The sequence below is a fragment of the Lagenorhynchus albirostris genome, chromosome 5 (assembly GCF_949774975.1).
Source record: "Lagenorhynchus albirostris chromosome 5, mLagAlb1.1, whole genome shotgun sequence".
Classification (NCBI taxonomy): domain Eukaryota; kingdom Metazoa; phylum Chordata; class Mammalia; order Artiodactyla; family Delphinidae; genus Lagenorhynchus; species Lagenorhynchus albirostris.
The window spans coordinates 78,046,314-78,052,475 of record NC_083099.1 but is presented as its reverse complement, the minus strand read 5'-3'; positions in this window follow the sequence as shown (position 1 = coordinate 78,052,475).

Genomic DNA, 6,162 nt, shown 5'->3' with positions numbered 1-6,162 from the left:
AAATGCATGTAATTGTATATTTGAAAGTTGCTAAGAGTGTACATCTTAAAAGTTCTCATCACAAGAAGAAAAATTCGTAATTATGTGTAGTGATGGATGTTAACTTATTGTGGCGATCATTTCATATTATACACTATATCAAATCATTATGTTGTACACCTAAAAGTAATACAATGTTATATGTCAACTATATCTCAATTAAAAATAAATAAATACATGGCATGTGAGAAGAGTCATTATGGAAATTATGGAAATTACAGAAAAAAGAAAACTGTCCAGGCTTTGTGAGGGCAGGAATGTGTCTAATTTCTTCACCAGTGGATCCCAGGCACCTCAGGTAGTACTTCAAAACTATTTTTTTAAAAAGGACTTCCCTGGTGGCACAGTGGTTAAGAATCCGCCTGCCAATGCAGGGGACATGGGTTTGATCCCTGGTCCGGGAAGATCCCACATGCTGTGGAGCAACTAAGCCCACGTGCCATAACTACTGAGCCTGCGCACCACAACTACTGAAGCCCGCGTGCCCTAGAGCCCGTGCACCACAACTACTGAGCCCACGTGCTGCAACTACTGAAGCCCATGGACTCTAGGGTCCGCGTGCTGCAACTACTGAAGCCCGTGTGCCTAAAGCCTGTGCTCTGCAATAAGAGAAGCCACCGCAGTGAGAAGCCCGCGCACCACAACAAAGAGTAGCCCCCGCTCGCCGCAACTAGAGAAAGCCTGCATGCAGCAACGAAGACCCAATGCAGCCCAAAAATAAAATTTAAATTAAAAAAATGAATAAATTAAAAAATAAAGATAGAATAAAACACTAACATGTCCTCTGGTGAAAACATCCATTCTTTGTACATTAAATTCTCTAGGCCTTTTGTGTTCCAAGTCTGAGAGGAAGAACCCCAAGAAAGGTGAAAAGTGAAACAGTACTAGCTAATATTACTGGTGTTTATTTTGTACCAGGCATTCTTATAAACCTTTACACTCACTATCCCATCTAATCCTTACAACAACCCTGTGATGAAGGTACTGGGCCATTATGCCCATTTTGCTGATGAGGAAACATAGGCACAGAGAAGTCAAAGTGATTTACCCAAGGTCATTAACTTAGTAAGTGGCAGAGCGGGGGAAAATTTTGTGAATCATCATCCCTTCCACCTCTTTATTTCCCAGCTTTGTGCTTTCTGGCCATGGAAGAGGCCGCATCTTGGTTGGTTACAGGTTGAGTGCCTACACTCCATCTTACACTACACTACCTCAGCCTTCCAAGGTGGTGCCTCCAGAAGTCCCATCACTGAGTTTTCCAGAAGCCATTGCATCATCTCATAAGTCCAGAAGCTGTGGATGATAAGGCACATGATATGACCAATGAATGTTTTTGGTCAGAGAAAACGTGAGCTACGGTTGCCAACTCTTAACTCCTTCCCCTTATTATACTTTTGCAATCCATCCTCCTCCCTCTGCCATTCTGAAGCCAGTTTCATCTACTCAGTGTCCTCACATTTGTGAACCCAGGCTAGAAAGCAATGAGTCATCTCTGACCACTGCCCTCTGACCTTTCCTTTGGCGCCCACTGCCCACCCCCACCCTCCTGCCACATCTGGTCATCACCAGGCCAGGCAAAGATTCCTCCAGCTTTAGCATCCACCCACTTTTTTCTCATTCAAGCCCGTATTTCCTCGTTCCAAGAACATGACAATCACCAACCAAATAATCCCAGTCTACTGTCTCTCTTACCCTGCATTTTGTCCAAAACATCAAAAGGAATAAGGAGATAAATAGTGAAATGAAGGTCTTCCTCACATTCCTTTTCCCTAGCCATGAAGAGGCAGCACTGATCTCCAGCTTCTTATGCATCTTTCTATAGATACACTATGCCTCTAGGTAAGTGTGCATGTGTGTTTAACATGTGTATACATATATACACACATATATAGTATGTGTATACATATACATACATACACATACATTTATATGTGGGTGTGTGTTTGTGTGTATGTTTTCCCCTTATTCAGGCAGATTTGCTTTTACTCTATACCTAAGCAACCAAAAGAGCCTAAACTAAGGATCTTGCAAAGATAATTAAGAGAGATACCAGTCTTTAGTATGACCCTTCAAATTAAAAACGTACTTCTTTCATGTGTCAGTTTTCAGTCTCACCCATATGCCAGAATTATTATGGATCTTATAAAAGTGAGGTTCCATTGGCTTTCACCATGGCTACCTGTTCACACCAGGAGAAAAAATACATATAGATACAGAGTCCTGCAGTGTCTTTAGACACAAATTTCTGAACCCGTTCCAATCTGAACAAGCTAGATCCTAGGTCTGGTGAACAAATTCTGCACTGGATCTCCTGTTTCCTGCATTTCACGTATTTGTCTTTATTTACTCAATCACTTTGGTTGTACATACATATCCACCAGTAATTTTCTGAGAAAGGTATGTAGAGATTAAATTTAATGAGATTTTGTGTATCTGAAAATGTATTTATCCTACTCTCACTTAATCATTTGGCTCAATAGAGAATTTTGGACTAGAAATCATTTCCATTGTCTCTAGCTTCCAGTGTTGCCCTTGAAAAATCGGTAGATATTCTGATTCCTTATCTTTACGTGGAAGTTTTTAGGATCTTCTCTTACCTCCAGTGTTCTTAAATTTTGTAATGAAATACCTATTCACCCACTGTTATTAGCACTGAGGTGGCCTTTTCTGTCTGGAAACTCATGTCCTTCACTCCAGGAAAATGTTCTCAAATTGTTTCATTGATTATTTTTCCCTCTGTTTCTCTCATCTCTCATTCTAGATTATTGGATTCCAGTGTTGTACCTCCTAGAATGATCCTCCTATTTCCTTATCTTTCTCTCCTCTTCTCTGTATTTTTGTCTTTGTTCTATTTCTTAAAGGTTTTCACAACTTAATTTTCCAATCTGTCTGTTGTATTTTTTAATTTCTGCTATCATGTTTTCATGTCCAAGAGCTCTTTTTTTTCTCTGAATACTTCTTTATTCTTCAAGGACCTTGAAGAACCTTGTTCTTCATGGTTGCAATATCATCTATCAACTCTCTGAAGATATTAATGATAGGTTAAGCTTTCTTTTTCCTGCATTGTCTCTGTATACGCCAACTTGTTTCTTCCTGATTTGGTATATATCATCCATGTTGGGGGATTCCTTAAATATCTAATATTCCTTGATTGCCTGTTCATGTTAAAAGTGCAGAACTGAAGATCTATTTGGAGGATCTGAGTCTATGGATGACCTTGTTAACTTTAGCTTTACTGTAAAGGGATCTGGCAGGAGCGCTTTGTCAGGAAACCATCTTTACGTCTTTCCTGTTGCGCTGGTAGTTTTCCAGTATCTTGCCTGAAAGGTAGAAGTCTGGCTGTCAGAATTTTGGGAGACAAGTGAGAGAAGGGGGGGTGTGTGTACGAGTGGTGGAGTCTCTGCAATCTTTATTCAGTATGTACAAATTTACTCTGTCCCTATGTTTTCAGTAGGGTTAACTCCATCCTCAAATGTGTGAGATGTCCCTCTTTTCAAAAACTTTCTGCTTTTCCCTCTCCAGATAATAAAACTCCAGATTTCTGCCAGGGTGGGAGAGGAAAGTTGTCCAGTGGTATGGAGTGGGAAAGAGAGCTCAGCTTCTCAAACAACTTTTACCCAGTATTCCTTATTTTGGCCCTCACACTCACTGTCAATTGGCTCCCAGTCTTGCCATTTCCTGAGGCTTTTGATGACTCTGGGGTACAAATTGGGTTGTTTCTTGGTTTCTACACTGACAGGAAAGATTTGGCTATCCTGCCTTCCTAAGTTAGTTACCAGGCATCCATCTATTTTTCAGATTCCAAACTGTTGTCTCCTTTCTTATTCTTGTACTTGAAATTAAAAAATATTTTTTCTTTAGTTTTAGTGGAATTTCAGGAGGTAATGGAATTAGATGTGTGTATTTAATCAGCCCTCTTACCTGGAACTCCACTATTCAAAATTTTCAAGGACTCTACCATTGACTGCCTTCAGCCTAAAATCCAAAGTCATCAACAATGTGACTCAAAACTAACTCAACTCTTTACCAACCTTATTTTTCCCTCTTCTCATATTGGATAACCATGATGCTGCCAAATTTAACTACTAATAGTTTCCAAAATATAGCTTGTATTATCTGGGTTGTTTTCACTTGTGCTATTCTGTGTGTCTCTGGAATATTTCTCACCATCTCTTTCTGCTTATCGGACTCTTGTTCATCATTAGAGCTCAGCTCAAATACCACTGCTTCTGTTGGGCCACATACCTCACCACTAGCCAGGCTGCACACAATTGACACAGTATCTTGTGATCCAAGAATACCCATTCCAGCAATAATTCATTCCTGTCCCAACACTCCCTTTCCCCACCAAGCACCATGACTCTGGTCACTGGCCAGTATATAGAGCAGCTCCAGGTTTCCCAAGGGGAACCTCAAGCCACTGAATAAGTAAGTGTTCTTGTTCACAACCTTAGTCCTAAACTTCTTGGTCTGGGTAGTTTCATGCTCTACCTGCCATCTTCACCCCAACCATCCTAGCTCTCAACCGCCCAGCTGCCTCCTGTCCTTGCCACAACACTCAGACCTGACAATCAGCTCCACCTCCCAGGTTAGAACTTTAGTTTCCACTCTAAGAATGACTTGGATTTACTCCCTTAAAAAAGCTGCCTCTGGCCACCCGGGATAATCAACGCCCCATCATCTCAGCTTTCAGAACCCATTATTTCAGAGCGTTCACACCAGATGAGCTCTTCCCAGCCAACAGGAAGCAGGATCACAGAGTACATACTTGACTCTATACAGGAGGTAGAGGTATCTACCCTGTATCTACCCCACAATTTTAGTAGAGATCCTTATTAACTAAAGTAAAACCTCTCATTTCATGAAATCATATAATTCTAGAGCTTAAAAGAAGTCAAATATTCCTTGGCCTCATGGGAGATGGAGGCTAGGTACCACAGGAATTGGGAAGCAGGGTCTGAAAAGATGGGAAAGAAAGTGAAGATTCAGTCAGAGATGGGTGGGGTGGTGGCAAGGTTAAATTAGACTAGAAAAGGAAAAATGTCCATTAGAGCAACATTTCTGAACCGTGCTACACTTTGTTTGCCAGCATGTAACAAAATGCTTCTAATTATGTAGGCAGTTATCTATCTGTTCCTTATAACTTTCTTAAGAAAATACTTTCCTGTTGACAGTGCATTAACAAACATTAAGGATAAAAGGCATGATAATGAAGGAAACAAAAAGAGATCAGAATCAGTAGTTTCCACATCTTATAAGAAGCACATAAGATTTCCCACTGCTCAACTTATTTCTTATTAATCTACACTTTCAATTAGAGTGATTAATAAATTTTCTTTAGTGGACAAGGGCAATACATCTCAGTATGTATAGTGTCCTAAAGTAGTACTCTACTTTAGTAGAGTCTAAATCAGAATCACAGAGTTCGGGGAACCACAGATGCTATGCCTTAGGTCAAGGCTGTCTACTAATGACGCTTTCAGAGGAAACTTATACCTAGCCTTCCTCATGCTGGTACCAATTATGTTCTTCCCTATTCATATGTACACAAGAACAATGAAGCATTTTTCATAAGCAAGTGTAACTCAACAAAGATTAGAGTGCTTAGTACCTTTTAAGTGTTTTTATTATGAAAAGATGCCTTTTAAAAATACACATAAACTGATTTCAGAAAGTAGCTCTCCACCCTGGCAGTAGTGCCAGCTTGATACTACTCAGCACATGTGGCAAAGTGGCATCTCTTCCCATGATCTGATTGTAAATCATTGTTCCTGAGGTTAAATGCTGTGAACTCATGGATTTCCTAAATATAGAGAGTACAGAGTAAAGAGCCACTAAATAGTCCTAACAGTCTATTAGAAATGGAAGAAACATAGAAAGCATCCAGTAGAGCCCTTCCATTTTATGTGGCAAATAAGGGCAGAGGAGAGGGATTCACCAAACGTTAAAGAGAGCTATGACCAAAAGTCAGGTTCCCCAGCTTCAGTCAAGGGTGCTTTCCACGCTTCCTGTTACCCAGACCATCTGGGAAATGGGCATTGACAAGAGTATAACGCAGCAAAAGCGTGGACTTTCGGTCAAGTAGACCAGACACTGCTATAGTTGGCATGTAACCTTAGGCAA